Here is a 17,801-nt window from a genome sequence, read left to right as displayed (position 1 = left end):
TGGGTCCTTCCTTAACTCAAATGGGGCTGCCAGGGGGTCTCTTGTTTACAGTTTAAATTGGTGGGTTGGGGATAGAGCTGTTAAGTCGCTTCAGTCGTATCCGACTCTTTGTGACCCCAGGGACTGTAGCCCACCAGGCTTCTCTGTCCAAGGGGTTCTCCAGGCAAGAATACTGGAGAAGGTTGCCGTGCCCTCCTCCAGGGGATCTTCCCCACCCAGGGAATGAACCCATGTCTCTTATGTCTCCTGCATTGGCAGGCAGGTTCTTTACCCCTAGTGCCACTTGAGAAACCCTTGAGAGGAAGAAGGAAAGGGAAGGGGAAGGAAAAAAGAAGAGAGAGCTTGGTTTAGTCTTGGTGTGACTTGTATCTGTATCACGTAAACTCAGGACCTGAGAGCGAGCATTTTCTATCACAGGACCTGTGGTACAGAGTCAATAAGCTGGCACACAAAGACAGGATGAACCAGAAAATCAACATACAGATTTAATGTGTTATTTTCCTCTAAAAAATGTTACTATCAATGCACTTTAGGATCTAAGCAATTCAGCACGCTTGATTATACTCTAATTGATTAAATCAACAGAGAAATTCTAGTTTTAAGGGAATGAATGCAAAGTAGAGTCCACCTTATTTTCAATGTATAGAATAAACTTTGTATAAAGCAATGTTGAGAAAGTATTTAAAGATGAGTTTAAGGGGACAAGATGTATTACAAAAATCCATGCAATTCGAATGTAGAGTGGCACATTTCTAGAAGCTAAAATGATAAAACTACTAAAGACCAAACTGAGACCACTAAATCCATTTTGAAAATAAGTTCATTATTCAAAAGACAAAAAGTTTTATTTTTAAATTCCTATTGCTAGAAATAGCAAAAGGAAGAAGCAGATAGAGCTCTAGAGGAAACAAACCTGGCAGGTAATCCGATGCAGTTTAATACTTATATTAAATGTTATGTTGACTGTTTCTCATTAATTCCTCGTTTTGCTGTTATTGTCCTGTGATGTTTTTAAGCCAGCTCTTAAGCGAATCGACAAAAAGTTTTAGCAACACGACATAACAGTAAGACGCAGAAAATGGCATGCTGCTGCTTAGTCGCTCAGTCGCATCTGACTCTGTGCCACCCTAAGGGCTGTAGCCCGCCAGGCTCCTCTGTCCACGGGATTCTCCAGGCAAGGATACGAGAGTGGGTTGCCATGCCCTCCTCCAGGGGATCTTCCTGACCCAGGGATTCAACCCGGGTCTCCTGCATTGCAGGCAGATTCTTTACCACTGAACCACTAGGGAAGCCTCATGAAACTGCATACTCCCACCTAAATATAAATATGAGCAGACAAGGAAACTATGGAAGAAATATATTGAATATGTTTTGTTTTATGTCATTATCTCGAAGAAGGCAAGTACATTCATTGATGGAAATGGAAGCCCAGGCAGATGACTTTCCAAGTCAGGAAACCACCCATGAAGAAAGTTTTAATAAATAACACCTCAGTCCTAAAAGAATTTACTGCAGTACCTGATGGAGGCAAATACTCTAGTTTTGTTTTGTTTTTAAAGAGGAGAAAGATTCCAGAAATTTAAAGCCAGTGAGCTTGTCCTCAAACCCTGGAAAAATGATAGAACAGGTTGTTGAACAGTCCATTTGCGGAACTAAGAAAAGGAAGGTGTGGTCACAAAGTGTAGACTGTGCAGAGTGAGAAAGAGTTTTCACTTCGTTCTCTGACAGAATCACATTCCAAAAGAAGAGTGAAAATGAGTAGAGACAGATGTATAGCGTTGCATATAATTTCAAAAACAATGGCAAAGGCTGGGGCCAGGGTCCAGGAAAAAGATCAGGACGAGTCTATGGTGAGAAATGGTGCCAGTGACCAGCCATGGCAGTGCCTGCAGCACGCAGCCCCCTGTCTGGGGTCCTGCGTCCCCCTCCAGTGGGCACCCTTTCACAGCATTGACACATTCATGGACAACCCACGGAGACAGCAGGAGGGAAACCTTCAAATGCTAGAGGCTCTCACATGGATGGGAGAGGGATTGCATTTCTCTCGTAGAAATCCAGGAGGCAGACGAACAGCACCTGCTCCCACAGTCGGTGAAAGAGAGGTGTGATAAAAAGCCAACATTTATTGGGAGCTTATTGTGTGTTGGACGCAGCGCTAATTATTTTTTGTCTTATGAAATGCTCCCCAAACTGATAAGGTATCTGTTATCACCTCCATTTTACAGATGAGGAAACTGAGCGATGCAGAAGTTAAAAAGCTCACCGGGGTCAAGTGGTGACCTCGGAGCTTTATTTGAACAAAAAGACTGAGTCCAAAGTCTCCCTGCCAGTGGGAGAGGAGCCACAGATAATGGACCTACAGTCTCAGGCCGCGTTCAGCCAGAGGCTGCCGAGGGCGCCCCCTCCAGGACGGTTCAGACACTGCTTTCCTGCACGGAGACTCGCAGGCTTTCTCCCTAAGCGGTGTTTTCCCAGATCTGAGAATTATGAATCTGGAAGCATGAAAAAACAAACTTCCCAACAAACATCCCCAAACGTTACTGGTAATTAACCCTGATTGTTAGGACTAGAGGCTATTTTCACTTTTTGGTTACACTTCTCTGTACTTGGTGATTTTTTTTAACAGTGAGCATCTATTATTGTTATAATTAGAAAGAAACACTTGAGCTGTTTCCCACTAAGCAGGGAAGAGGATCCAGGAATGCATGTACAAAACTGTGAGCAGATGGTTTCTACATGGTTCAAAGGGTACTAAATAGCTTTATATTCTTATAGAAATGTTTGCGTTTCCCAGAATACGATTTTTTTTCTGAAAAATCATAATGATCTTATATAATTTTCCCTTGACACTGAGTATGTTTTAAAAAATCATTATAAGGAAGAGGCAGGACTCAGGGGATATGAAATGAAAATAATTGTAGTCTCCCTTCCCCTCCTGATACCACCCGCCGGTGTCCCTTCTGTGGGGTTATTTATTGAAAAGCAGCTGATGGAGGCAAATACTCTATTTTTTTTTTTAAGAGGAGAAAGATACCAGAAATTTAAAGCCAGGGAGCTTGTCCTCAAACCCTGGAATAATGATAGAACGGGTTGTTGAACAGTCCACTTGCGAAACTAAGAAAAGGAAGGCATGGGGGTTCTTTGGTGCCCTCCCCATGTCACTGGACATCTCATCAGCTGTTCATTTAGATTCAAGCAGAACTCACTCCCGAGTTTCTGATTCCGGGAGAACAGCTCCACCCTCTCCACTTCTGGCGAGATCTCCTGAGACGTCCAACCCCTTCCAGCCACACCTGGCCCATCGGACACACACCGCACCCCTTCGATCGGCCACCAGAGGGCGCTCGGACACTTTCCTAAAACGCAGCTCACTGCAAGTTATTTTTTTCAAGCGCACAGCAGACATCTCTGAGTCAAAGTGATTACCACGCTTTCCTTTGGCAGAGAAATGTTCCAGCACATCAATCATATTATATTCTCCAGGGAAATCTTGTCTGATCTCCAGCTGCAAATATCGTATACCCTCAAGATGGGATCTGGGTTAAGTATAAAGAACTGGGTTTGAATACCTGAATTGTGAGTGTGGCCAGGTGGCCCAGCCTCACTTTGGGCAGCGCAGGGGTGGGGGCATGGGGGGCAGTGGTCAGCACCTGTGGGCTGGGATCTGTTTGTGGAAACAAAGAAGGAACATGAGCTTCGCCGTGTCGACTGACACACATGGAATTTTACCAGTGTTTTGTCATTAAATTTGGGAAAGAGGATGGAGAAACACGGAAACCAGGACTTTGCTTTCCTGAGCATTTGTTACTAGCTGCTGCTTATGCCAGGCCCTTTGAGGTATACATATTTGGGGTGTTACTATCCTAGAGTTTACAACGGAGGCTCCTGGAGGTGAAGAAACCTGTACAGGATCACATACCTCAGAAGTGGGGGCACATCGGGGCAGCCAACTCTAAGTGCCACACTTTCACTGCTGTAATTGTGCTTCTTTCATGACTAAGTCATGATCAGTTACTCATACACATGGGAAGTTGATGACCTATATTTTAAAAATAAAAGACCAGAGTATTGTTTTAAATTTTGAAAGGGGGCAGAGGGTAGGCGGGGGTGTTCTCCTTCTAAAAAGGAAAAGCTGGATAAACTTATTCTCATCTCTCCTGTTGCCAGAGCCTGCATCTAGGCTTTTGCTATAAGGCTGAGTTCTTGAAAGAACATCTATGAAATAATCACTCCGAATGTGTTACGAATGCAGATTCCTGGGCTAACCCGTGTCCAGGTTTTCCTTGACTTATGACTGGGTGATTGAGGAGTCCCACATGGCGCTAGTGGTAAGAACCCACCTGCCAATGCAGGAGACTTAAGAGATGCAGATTCAACCCCTGAGTTGGGAAGATCCTCTGGAGGAGGGCATGGCAACCCACTCTTGCCTGGAGAAGCCCATGGACAGAGGAGCCTGGTGGGCTGCAGTCCATGGGGTCGCACAGAGTCAGACACGACTGCAGCCACTCAGCATGCACATGGTGGGATGGCATCCCAATAAAACCATCGTAATTTGAGAATATCGTTAAATCGAGAATGCGTTTAAGCACCTAACCTATATCGTGGATTAGCCTAGCCTATGCTTAATGTGCTGAGAATGTTTATATGAGCCTATAATTGGACAAAATCATCTACGCCAAAGCCCGTTTTATAATGAAGTGTCAAATAGCTCATGTAATTTACTGAGTGTTGTACTGAGAGTGGAAAGCAGACTGGCTCTAAGTGTAGGTGTTGCTTCCTCCTCTAATCACGTGGCTGACCGGGACCTCTCTCTCTGTTGCTGCCCAGTCCTCCAGGGCATATCACACTGCATATCGCTAACTTGGGAGGAGAACAAATTCACAATTAGAAGTAGTACAGTTTCTAGATAAGGTGTATCACTTGCACACCATCATAAATTGGGAACTGCCTGTACGAGTTTCCAGTTGCTGCTGTAACACATGACTACAAACCTCCAGACTTTAAGCAACACAGATGTGTCGTCTTTTGGGTCTGAAGATCAGGAGTCAAGGATGGGTCAGGAAGGTGCGTGACTTCTGGAGAGTCTAGGGGAGAAGCTATTTCCTGGTCTTTTCCAACTTCTGAAGTCCACAGCGTCCCTTGGTTCCATCCTCTGCTTCTGTTGTCACACCTCCTCTGCCTCCTTCTTTCACTTATAAAGACCCTTGAAAGTTTGTTGGGTTCCCTAGACAATGGAGGATAGTTGTCTCATCTCAAGATCCTTAGTCTAGTGACATCTGCAAAGTCCCCTTTGCCATGTAAGGAAACTGAGAGTTTTGAGCTATTCGGATGTGGACATCTTTGGGAAGCTATCATTCTGCTTATGAAGGTGCCTCGGGAATTCCTGTTCAGAAGTTTGATGGGGGGCGCCAGAGTCTTTATCTCTGACAGGAGCACCCCCAGGGTCCCTGACCCCCACTGATTTCGGTTACACTATAGTCGGAGAATCATTACTATAAATGAATCACATCCCACATGTTAGGCCGTGGTTGCTGCGCAGGCTGTTTAGTTTCTCTGTGGCACTGCTGCTCAGTGGGGGTGACTTCAGGGTCTCCCAGCCCTGGGAGAGCAGGGTGTGGTCCTGTCAGGAAGGACTGTCCTGGTGAAAGGAGGAAGGGGTGGGGCGAGATGTTGGTCACTCTCTCAAAGGTCAGAGGTCAGTCATTACATCCTGGCATGGGAGGGCAAGAGGGACCCTCAAGGAGAATGATGTATCTATCAGGAAAGAGACAGCACCTTCCACCTGGGATAATTGTAGGAGCATTTAATAAAGAGACAAGGGGAGGAGCAGGGGGTCCTGAGACATAAACCAGCAGGGGGACATGAATGTCCTTCAGCCTCAGGGGCATCAGGAGGGAACACAAACCAGGTGGGCCACATGGAAAGAGGTGGGCAGGGTGGTGGGTCTGCCCTGGACCTCTCTCCTTTCCTGTTTGGTCCTTGCTGGCCAAACCCAGCTGCAAGCCAGAGGACCCCTGGGTGGTGCCTGCAGGATGACACCCTGGGGGCTCAGGGCAGGGCTTGAGACGGACAAGTGGAATATCTCCAGGGAAGGAAGTATTTCCAGTCCTTGAGAAAGAGGTCACCGCCATTCACCCTGTGAACCAGCACGGTAGGGAGGTGGCAGAGGAGAGACAATGGTGGAGGGATGACCAGTGGGGAGCACGGGACCATGAGACCTAGGCAGCACACTGATGCCCGAGTGCAGGAAGCACCAAGTCAGCCCCCGTGGGACAGGTGACGGGGTGGACGAGCCCATCCACTCCAGGGAGGGTCCCCCAAGGGCAGAAACTGTGCCAGAGGCAGGGGGTGTCCTCCAAAGCTTCTGTCAGAATCAGAGGCCTTGTTTTATCATCACCGTGGAAAGACCTTTGCCAACAAGCTCCAGTGCTTGGCAGTAAGAAGCCCTGAAGTGCTGCAGGGAGTCTCTAAGCTGATGCTGGGCCTGCAGCAGGCATACCTGGGCACACCTGGGCACACCTGGGAGCAGGGCTGCATTCTCCATTACATCACATCCAGACGTTTCACGGGCACCAGGAAAGAAACGGTATTCTTTTAGGAGTTTAAAGATTCTAGACGTACAGATGGAAAACAAATAAAAACAGCAAGAAAGAAAATGTAAATGTTTTAACCTGGGAAAAAGGTGGAGCGATTTGGGAATTTTGTAACATAACTGTTACCAGTGCAAGCCTGCGGAAGAGGGATGTAGGGAGAAAAAAGATGCCCCAAGTCAGGAGACGCCCCTGTCCTGCCTCGTCTGTCTAGTTTCTGCTACTAGGTTTTTTTATTAAACTTTTTCTTTTGTATTGGGGTATAACCTGAAACTTCAGGTGGACAGCAAAGGGACTCAGCCGCACATATCATCCCCCAAAGCCCCCTCCCATCCAGGCTGCTGAATAACACTGAGCTGAGTTCATTGCACTGTACAGTAGATCCTTGTTGGTTATCCATTTTCAATACAGCACCGTGTACAAGTCTAGCCCAAACTCCCTTTCTCATCCCTACATCCTTCCCACCCCCTCTGCAATCATAAGTTCATTTTCTAAGTCTGTGAGTCTCTGTTTCGTATGTAAGTTCATTTGCATCATTTCTTTTTTGATTCCACATATAAGGGATATCGTACAGTATTTCTCCTTCTCTGTCTTACTTCAGTGTGACAATCCCTAGCTCCATCTGTATTGCTACAAATGACATGATTTCATTCTTTTTAATGGCTGGGTAATACTCCACTGTGTGTATGTACCACATCTTCTTTATCCATTCCTCCATCCTTGGACATTTAGGTTGCTTCCATGTCTTGGCTATCATAAACAGTGCTGTAATGAACATTGGGGTGTACATATCCTTTTAAAAACAAGGCCATGTTTTTTTCTGGATATATGCCCAGGAGAGGAATTGCAGGGTCATATAGTAGCTCTATTTTTAGGTTTTTAAGGAACCTCCACATTGTTCTCTGCCGGGGTCCAGCCCCGGTGGATCCAGGGAATTCGAAGGTGAGGGGACGGTGTCGGCGTCTTTGGAAAAATACATATTTAATTACAGATATAGAGAGAGATTAGAAATGGATAATGTAGTAGGAGATAGTGTAGTGGAGAAAAGGAGGCTGAATCCAGATGGGAATTCAGCCAGAGAAACGGGAGCAAGAAAGAAGCGACATGGGGGAATCAGTCTTTCCGGAAACTGATCCGAATCCTTTATTTTTGGGTTTGCTTATATGCCTTTTGTTACATAGAGGGATGAATACAGAGTCACGTGGGGGTTAGCAGTCCTGACCTTTATCAAAATCAGGTGCTTCACATAAAAAGGTCTTAGGGATTTTATGATCCTTTCTTTCTGATAACCAAAAACTTATTTTTTCCAAGGGTGTTTTTTTCTTAAACCAGGCACCACCCTCCAAATATAGTTACATTCCTATAGGGTGAGGGTGTAGTGAGTTACAATCAAAAAAGGAATGTATTTAACCCAAGGTTAACATGATTAATCTTAAAGGTTAATACTTATTTCTCCTATATGCTTAAAGGTTAATGCTTATTTCTCCTATATGCTAGTTATATTCATTATAAGGGCAGGGAATATGGAGATTTAGCAGCAAACATCAGCCCAACAAATGAAAATCCTTTCACCAATGCTCCCCTTAAGATCTATTTAGTCTTAAGATAGTGATAAAGTTACATTTTTACATAGCAAGGACACAGTGATTTATAACAAAGTACAGTGATCTATTACAAAAGAGAAAATTCATTAACTCAAAAAGTCTAGTATTGCTAACATCAAAAACTACTATATTTCCTTTTCTATATTCCAAATACATTGATTAATATATTCCCAGGTGCCTAAGGATATGGAGGCCTGGGCAATCATTGACTCAATAAGAAGAAAAGCCCTATGTTAATTAAGACTTCCAAAATACTCCAAAACTCTCTGTGCTGTTTATGGTTGAGAGGTAGTAAACAATCATATGCTAGTGGCAGGAGTATGGATAATCCTGTCACACAAGCTAGCCTGTCAGCAGAGAGGTTTGACCTGAGACATCCTTGTCACACCCAGGGCAGGGAATTAGCAGCAATTATTGACATAACAAATGAAAAACCCTTCACCAATTCCTAACCAACCCACTATACTAATAATTTCTAACTCCTCAAAAGAATTTGCCTTTAGTAAGTCTAAAACATCTCATGCCTCTCTGATTGGGAGGCTGTAAACAATCACATGTGGCCGGATGAACCTATACAGGCGGGCTAGATAACCTTCAGAGGAGTCCGTAAGCTGAAACACTCTTGTCACGCCCAGGAATCTTTATTGCCTTGGAGCTGCATGTTTACTCCTTCTCCGAGAGAAATGGTTATGGGGGAGAACATAAAACACTCTGGTTTTGGGGTAGATGCCCGGGAACAGGGGGTTTCCTGAGGCTTGATCACGCCTTTGCGTGTGCCAAGCCTCCTTCCTCATGACCTTTGCCACGGGCGGAGTTCCTCACGCTGGCCCCGGACAGTTCTCCATAGTGGCTGCACCAATTTACCTTCCCGCCTACAGTGTAGAAGGGGTCCCTTCTCTCCACTTCCTCTCTAGCATTTATTGCTTGCTCCACCACTATTTTAAAGAGTACTCTTTAAAAAAATGCAAATCTGAGTGTGTCCCTCATATACTTAGAAACTCTCAGTAGCTTCCCACAGAACTTTGAACAAAAGCCAGCCTCCTCACTCTCTCGGAAACCCCTGGGTGAGCTCTCCCATACCTGCTGCTTCTACCTTAGCTCCTGCGTGCTCACCTCGCTCACTGTGCCATCAGTATTCACATCCCTTTCCTGAAACTGGCCATTCCTGACAGCACTTGGACTTCCTTCTGCTTGGATGCTACACCGTTTCCTCCACCAGCCTCTGCAAAGCAGGGGCCTTCCTTGACCAGGTTGCCCTGTCTCTGCTTCCTCCACAGGACTGGTCTCAATTTGTAGTTTTTACTTGCTTGTTTCCTTGTTTATGATCTGCCTTTCCCATAAGAAACGCTGTGAAGTTGGGGTTGAGTTCTCTTTTGTTTATTGTTGAATCTCTACTCTCCTCCATGCCTGGCATGTGTCAGTAGATGGATGGATGAATGATGAGTGGATAAATGAGTGGATGAAGATGGGTAGATGGGTGGATGGATGAGTAAGTCTTAAAAGATCTAATCTTTGCTTTCTTTGCTTGCACTTGAAAACTGTGTTACTTAACAAAAGTCTTGTTTGGATTTTGCTCTGTTAGATGCTGCTAAAAAGTTCTTGGCACTTCATAACCAGAAAGAATCAAGACAATTAGAGACAGTGCAGGAAGTATTTGGACATGTGGAAGAGGTTACATTTATCCAACCCTAAACAATTACTCCAGAAATAATAGCTCTTACTTATTTCAGAAATTTCAGATTTGCTTTACAAAAACAAAAATCAAAGCCTTATTTCCGTGTCAGAGAGATTATAAATGACTTCAGCAGGTATGTGAGCGTGCATGCGTGCACGTGTGTGTGTGTGTAGCCTTCATGTACACAAGTAACAGAAGGATTTGTGGCTTACAGAAATTCTGCCTAGTGCTTTGTCATAAACAGAATTTTCTTTCTGTGCAAAAAGCTAAAAAATATTCCAGGCAAATCTGGAAAATCTCTTTGCATCTCAAACCCCTTACAGCACTTTCTCAAGGATTTATAATGTCTGAGAAATTTTATACCTCAAGACACGGAAAACCAAGATGGTCAAAAATTTGGAGTCGTTGGAAAGAATTTACCTTTATATACCATTCCACCTCTAAGTTTGTTATTTAATATGGTCTAGGAAAATATGTTAAGGAGGGAAACCTCTTTTTACCTGACTATAGAATTTACAGTAAGGTGGACAGGACGGGGGAGCCTGGTGGGCTGCCGTCTCTGGGGTCGCACAGAGTCGGACACGACTGAGGCGACTTAGCAGCAGCAGTAGCAGCAGGACGGATGGAGGAGGAAAAAGGCACTGGACAGATAGCGAATGTGAGCAGAGGCAAGACCCAGGAGAGCTCAGCTGCAGGGTCTGCACCTTGTGGGTAGAGCCTGGATTCAGCTTCTTAATCATCCAGCCGGAAGTCCAGGGACAGTCACACCAACTATGTAGCCTTGTTCCTAACTGTCTCTTAGTTTCCTAACCTGTAAACTGTGTAATACATCTTTCTAATACTATTATGATGGACAAGGAAATGGCAACCCACTCCAGTATACTTGCCCGGAGAATCCCTTGGTCAGAGAAGCCTGGCAGGCTACAGTCCACAGGGTCGCAGGAATCAGACACGACTTAGTGACTAAACCACCACCAATACTGTTATGAAGATTAGATGAAAAACCAACATCCATAAAACCCTTCATAGTCACACATGTGAGGTAACACTTAGGACCCAATAAGCTTTTCCAAAAACATTGGCCGTAATTACTGGTCAAGCTCAGTGCTGTCCAATGGGAAAATAACATGAGCCATGTGTGCAATTTAAATTTTTGTAGAACCCACATTGGAAAAAAGATAGATTCATTTCAATATTGAATATATCCAAAATGCTATCACTTTAATATAATCAATATAGATAATTAGCAAGACATTTTATAGCCATCTTTTTTTTATCCATCCTAACTCTCTGAAATTCAGTGAGTACTTTATACTTAAAAGTATAGCAGCAAAACTGGCCGCATTTCAAGAGCATGGTCTCCATCCGTGGCTGGTAGCTGCTACGTTGCCCATTGCAGGGCCAGTTTCTGGGCCTGAATCCCAGAGAATGACCAAGATGGAATAGCACACATTCCAGATTTCAGCCGGAAAAAATCTCTCCACGTCCTGCTGCCAATCCCATTTCACAGAAAAGCAGCAGCTGAAACACTGTTGAATTTAAGGCTGAAGTGCTTTTCTCTGGTTTGACTCCCACGTCCCATGCTTCACAGCCCCCTCCCTGGAAGCTCTGTCAGGACTGTGAAACCAGAATAGGATTTGTTTGTTTTCTGAATTCTCTAGGCCTTGGAAGACTTGGTTACCATTCAATAGTATTAGAGGCTTGCCTGGGAGCTAAGATGGTACAGAATTTGCCTGCAATGTAGGAGACCCGGGTTCAATTCCCAGGTCAGGAAGTTCTCCTGGAGAAGGAAATGGCTTACCCACTCCAGTATCCTTGCCTGGAAAATCCCGTGGGCAGAGGAGCCTGGTGGGCTACAGTCCATGGGGTCGCAAAGAATCAGACACGACTGAACGACTAACACACACTTTCAGTGGCATTGGAGAGTCCTGTTTATTTACTCAAGAGTGTTTCCAGAATTCAGAGGCTGAAATCCACCGCTGGGAACCAAGACAAAAGGGCTCTGCACTTCCTTCTTCAGGTTTACTGTGGTCTCCTCTGGAGAATGATTCCCCCGCAAAGAGAAGGAGGTTAAAAGAAAAAAAGAGAAGAGGTTCTCTATGAATTTCACCCTTTTTCCCAGCGGTATTGGTGGGAGCCAGCAGATGGCAGCCTAGTACCTTCTACAGTGACCCAGGGAGGAGACGCAGGAAACATCAGTTCTCTGTGTTTGTGGAGACAGGTGGTAGCCCAAGCTTGGTCTTTGCCTGGAGTTCCTGAGATACTTACAGGGTTGCGATGTTGTTAAGGCAGCAGTGGACATCCTAACATAATTTTCTCTTCCCTGTCTTCACTTGCTTAAGATCTTTTAAACCACTTTTCTTGCAAGGAAAAGCCAATTCTGACTCCCTGTTGGAACGGATTCTTTGACTTCCTTTTCCTTGCTTTTGTTATTATAATCATACATAATGGCCTGCCTCAGAGAAAACCTGCCCCTCTGGCTTACTGTTAAGTACCTTTGTTCAGAACTCTGCCCACCTATGGATGTCAGGAAGGAAGAAATAAACACATCCCTTGCCTGAGGCTTGCCATTCTAGGAGATATTTGCAAGATTAATGACCTTCTGACTTTGTTTCCTCACGTTCTCCCCATCGCCACCCCCAAGTCTCTGTTCTACAAAAGAATCTGGCATCCTGACACCAATAAGATGGTTATCTTGAGACATTGGTCTGCTTTCTTCTCTGTTGACTGGCTTTCTAAATAAAATATTCCTTACTTCAACTTATTGGGCTGCTGTGTGGCAAGCAGAGTAAGCATGGAGTCGGTAACACTTTGGGGAATCTTTTTCACATTTACTTTTTCATCTCAAATGATGATTTACATGATTTGAATCCTGGGTGGCTCAGTGGTAAAAAATCTGCCTGCAAATGCAGGAGCTGTAAGTTTGATCCTTGGATCATAAAGATCCCCTGGAGGAGGAAATGGCAACCCACTCCAATATTTTTGCCTGGGAATTGCCATGGACAGAGGAGCCTGGCAGGCTGCAGCCCGTGGAGTCTCAAAAGAGTCGGACACAACTGAGCAACTGATATATACATATATATATACATATATATGTTCAAATGCTGCACAGGGAACGGTGTCTATTTCCAGTTATTAAGGGGCACTAGTTTTTTTCTCCTTTCTTCCACATCATTCACTCTCTGATAAACTTGTAAAAATTGTTTAACATGTGTGGTTGGGTGTTTCTGAGAATACTTGTTCTGTGAAATCTGAAACTTTGTAGATCAGCATTCACATTAGGCAAGGTTTTGAATTCCATACAGGAAACCCACAGCTGCTTCTTTCTCCATAATTAAATAACTTTTCCGAGAATGTGACTTCTCAGAAGGCTGTCTGAGAATTAAAACCACTCCTTATCAAAGTTTAGGTATCTGATCACACAGTCAAAGTAAAACTCTGGGTATAGACACTCACACGGGTCAGTTTTCTCTCCTGGAAAAATTAGTTGGCTTATTTCTGTTAGGACCAACCTGGCGCCAGGACAGGCTCTAAGGGGCAGGCTAGGCCTGAGGTTTAGTCTCTAGGAAGGCTGAGGCACTGGAAACTCCCACAGGCAGTGTAGCTTGACCAATCAGAAAAATCCCCGTAGCCCCCGACCCGCGCCAGACCCGAGCCAATCTGGATAGGGATGCAAGGTTAAAAGTCCCGCACGCGCGTATGGTTTAGCCAATCAGCTATGCTGTTACAGGAACAAAGAACCGTCTGTATAAAAGTAGATGTGATTCAGAGCTCGGGGCTCTGGTCGGATTCCACTGTGCTGGATGAGACCTGGGCCCTAGCTCGAGCTAGCAATAAACCCATTTATGCTTTTGCATTGCTATGGACGTCTTATTCTCTCAGTTTTGGGGACTCGGACTTCGGGCACAACAATTTCAACTTAAGAGAACATTTAGATAATGGATAACTATATGATTGCAATCGATCATTATTTTTGGAAAGATGATATACAGATAATATTTGTGTGCTTCCTTGAAGAGTTTTCTTTAAATAATGAAATTGTGAAAATGAGTGAGTAAACACTGGTTGTTTCACTAGAAAGGTAGAAAGAATGGAGGATCCTTAGTTGTGTTTATTATGTGTTCGTGTTAAGTCATTTCGGTTGTATCTGACTCTTTGCGACCCTATGGACTGTAGCCTGCTAATCCCCTCTGTCCATGCGATTCTCCAGGCAAGAAAACTGGAGTGGGTTGCCATGCCCTTCTCCGGGGAATCTTCCCAACCCAGGGATCAAACCCTCATCTCCTGTCTCCTGCATTGGCACTCATGTTCTTTATCACTTGTGCCACCTGGGAAGCCTGTGTTTATCTATGCGCTCACTAACTTCTCATTCGAAGTATTTGCTGGGTGTCTATTAGGGGAAAAGCACTGTGCCAGGTGCCTTTGGGGAAAGGAAGGTGATCCTTCCTCAGATTCTTTCTGTAAAGAGGGGTCCTCTGGAGGATGTGGCATTTAGAATGGATATGTATAGAAAGGTCAGAGAAGGCAATGGCACCCAACTCCAGTACTCCTGCCTGGAAAATCCCATGGACGGAGGAGCCTGGAAGGCTGCAGTCCATGGGGTCGCTGAGGGTCGGACACGACTGAGCGACTTCACTTTCATGCATTGGAGAAGGAAATAGCAATCCACTCCAGTGTTCTTGTCTGGAGACTCCCAGGGATGGGGGAGCCTGGTGGGCTACCATCTATGAGATCACACAGAGTCAGACATGACTGAAGTGACTTAGCAGTAGCAGCATGTATAGAAAGGAGTCTTCCGCATGGCCCAGCTGGTAAAGAATCCGCCTGCCATGCAGGAGACCTGGGTTCAATCCTTGGGTTGAGAATCTCCAGATTCAGTCCACAGAGAAGGAAATGGCTACCCACTCCAGTATTCTGACCTGGAGAATTCCATGGACTGTATAGTCCATGGAGTGAGTCTCAAAGGGTCAGTCATGACTGAGTGACTTTCACTTCACTTTACTTTATAGAAAACAAACTTATGGTCACCCAAGGGGAAAGAGATTGGGGAAGAGATACATTAAGGGTATGGGATTAACAGCTACAAGCTATTTTATATAAAATAGATAAGCAGCAAGGATATAACAGGCTTCCTAGGTGACACTAGTGGTAAAGAACATGCCTACTAATGCAGGAGACGTAAGAGATGCAGGTTCAATTCCTGGGTTGGGAAGATCCCTTGGAGAAGGGCATGGCAACCCATTCCAGTATTCTTGCCTGGAGAATCCCATGGACAGAGGAGCCTGGTGGGCTATAGTCCATGAAGTAGCAAAAGAGCTGGGCACAACTGAAATGACTTAGCAAGCACAAGGATATAACAAGTATAGAGAATTATACCCATTATCTTGTAGTAACTTATAATGGAATATAATCTGCAAAAATACTGAATCACTATTCTGTACACCTGAAACTAACAGAATATTGTAAATCAAATATACCTCTGAAATAACAATTTTAAAAATGGATCTTAAAAGATAGGTAAATCCATTAACAGACAAATGGTTAAACAAAATATGGTAGGTCCATTTAAAGGTGTGTTATTCAGCCATAAAAAGGAAGTCGAGTCTGCTATGACATGGATTAACCTTGAGAATATTATGCTAAGTGAAAGAAGCAAGATTCAAAAGGGCAAATATTATATGATTCTGAAACCACACTCTTGCTCAAATGAGATTCAAACCCACTGTCTTTTAATTGAAACTGCTTACCTGATCTCAGGACTTACTGAAGCTCAGGTTCTCTTGTCTCAATGTAGAAAGAATTCAGTGTGAAGCAAAGCAATAAGCAGAGAGTGAGTTTATTAGCAAAGGATGCTCGTGAGAAATGCAAGAGGGTAGGCGAGAGCCTGCAGCCCTGAGAACAATGAGGGCTATGTTTTTATAATCAAAGAAAAAGCAGAGAGGAGAGAAGACCACCTTTTTCCTCATTCTTGGGCACACACAAAGCCTACATCATTAGTTCCTCCTTTGACCCTCTATGGTTTAACTGAAACTGTCATGGCACTATTTGCTGCTGCTGGTAAGTTGCTTCAGTTGTATCCAACTCTGTGCGACCCCATAGATGGCAGCCCACCAGGATCCCCCATCCCTAGGATTCTCCAGGCAAGAATACTGGAGTGGGTTGCCATTTCCTTCTCCAATTCATGAAAGTGAAAAGTCAAAGTGAAGTCACTCAGTCATGTCCTACTCTTCACGACCCCATGGACTCCAGCCTACCAGGCTCCTCTGTCCATGGGATTTTCCAGGCAAGAGTACTGGAGTGGGGTTTAAATCATATGTATTTTAGCAGAAGGGTGAAGTTTAGTTGCTCAGTCGTGTGCTACTCTTTTGAGAACCCATGGTTTGTAGCCCACTCAACTCCTCTGTCCATGGGATTTCCCAGGCAAGAATACTGGCATGGATTGCCTTTCCTTCTCCAGGGAACCTTCCTGACTCAAGGATCAAAACTGTGTCTCCTGAATTGGCAGGTGGATTCTTGATCACTGAACCACCGGGGAAACCAGAAGAGTGATAACACATATTAAAATATGGCAATTCATCTCAGCTTTTGATATAATGCCCCATTTCACCTAGTTTCTTTCCCCTTTCACCTATATTCCTATCTTGGCTACATGCAGAAATGCTACTTTTTAAAGACTATTAACTCCCTGAATTCATGTAACAAGATTCAGACCTCGTGTCTATTGTCTTATGTTCTAGCTGTCAGGGTTTGTAGCTTGACTGTGCCTGGCACTTGGATGTACCTGTTCTTCCTTCAAGGTAGAGTAGGTTGTTGCTAGGTTACTGCATTCTTTTCTTGAGTGGTCATTAGCCTACAAGAGTCTCCTAAACTCCCTTAAAATTCCCTTTCTATCTTTAACCCATAGTGGAATTTCTAAACTAATTATCCTACTCTGTGCCTATCAATTCCACTTGTATGAGGAGCCTAGAAAAGGCAAATTCACAGACAGAAAGTAGACTGTTCATTGTCAGGGCTGGAGGAAGGAGGAACGTGGAGGCAGTGTTTCATGGGGGCAGTTTGGGGTGATGAAAACTCCTGGAGATGGATGAAGTGATCGTTGTCCCACACTGTAAATGTACCAAATGTCACTAAATTGAACACTTTAAATGGTTAAAATGGTAAAAATGTATATATATATATACGTATATATATTTTGTGCTGTGCTTAGTTGCTCAGTTGTGCCTGACTCTTTGCAACACCATGGACTGTAGTCCTCCAGGCACCTGGAGAATGGGGATTCTCCAGGCAAGAATACTGGAGTGGGTTGCCATGCCCTCCTGCAGGGGATCTTCCTAACCCAGAGATCAAGCCCATGTCTCCTGCTGGGCAGGCAGATTTTTTACCATCTGAGCCACCAGGGAAGCCGGACCACAATTAAAGAAAAAAAGTTTGGGTAGGAACTTTGTGTTCACCGGACGCTCTGGGCAAAAGGAATAATATAACCAAAGGTTCAAGGGACAGAAAAGATTGAGGGTTTTTTTGTTTTGTTTGTTTTGTGTTTTGAGCAGAAGCTGTCAAATCTCAAAAACTCTCAGGTACCTTGGGTGATGCTTTGGCCACGCAAGGCTGCCAGGTGATGGCAGAGCAGGTATGGAAGAGAGGGTGAGGCAGCAGAGTCTGGGGTCAGACTGAACAGCTCAGGAGCTGGTCGCGTCCAGCACCCAGGGTCCTGGGGCAGGGGTGTCAGGTGATACACAGAGGTCTGATTCAGCGAGCAGAAGACTGTGCTGGGAAATTAGCTGTTTGTCCAATAAGAAGTAAGGAGGGCTGGTTGGGGCTCAGCCTAAATCCTGCTGGAGTTGTGCAGAACACTGGGTCATCAGACAGCAGAGTGGAATGTAGGGCAGAAGAGCCCTCCCCATAGGCTGAGAGCTCATCTGGAAGGAGGGCTAG

General features: G+C 44.7%; 1 long non-coding RNA gene across 1 annotated transcript; it reads right to left on the bottom strand.

The window, feature by feature from the left end:
• Positions 1–1,238: 1,238 nt before the first annotated feature.
• Positions 1,239–15,736, bottom strand: LOC120869001. Its single transcript, XR_005722389.1, has 3 exons — positions 15,617–15,736; positions 3,920–4,039; positions 1,239–1,315 (listed from the first exon to the last, which is right to left on the bottom strand). It is a non-coding gene; the product is annotated as an uncharacterized LOC120869001 (long non-coding RNA).
• Between the last annotated feature and the right edge of the window lie 2,065 nt (positions 15,737–17,801).

Source organism: Oryx dammah, unplaced genomic scaffold (assembly GCF_014754425.2).
Source record: "Oryx dammah isolate SB20612 unplaced genomic scaffold, SCBI_Odam_1.1 HiC_scaffold_10, whole genome shotgun sequence".
Classification (NCBI taxonomy): Eukaryota; Metazoa; Chordata; class Mammalia; order Artiodactyla; family Bovidae; genus Oryx; species Oryx dammah.
This window is presented reverse-complemented; position numbering and strand designations above follow the sequence as displayed.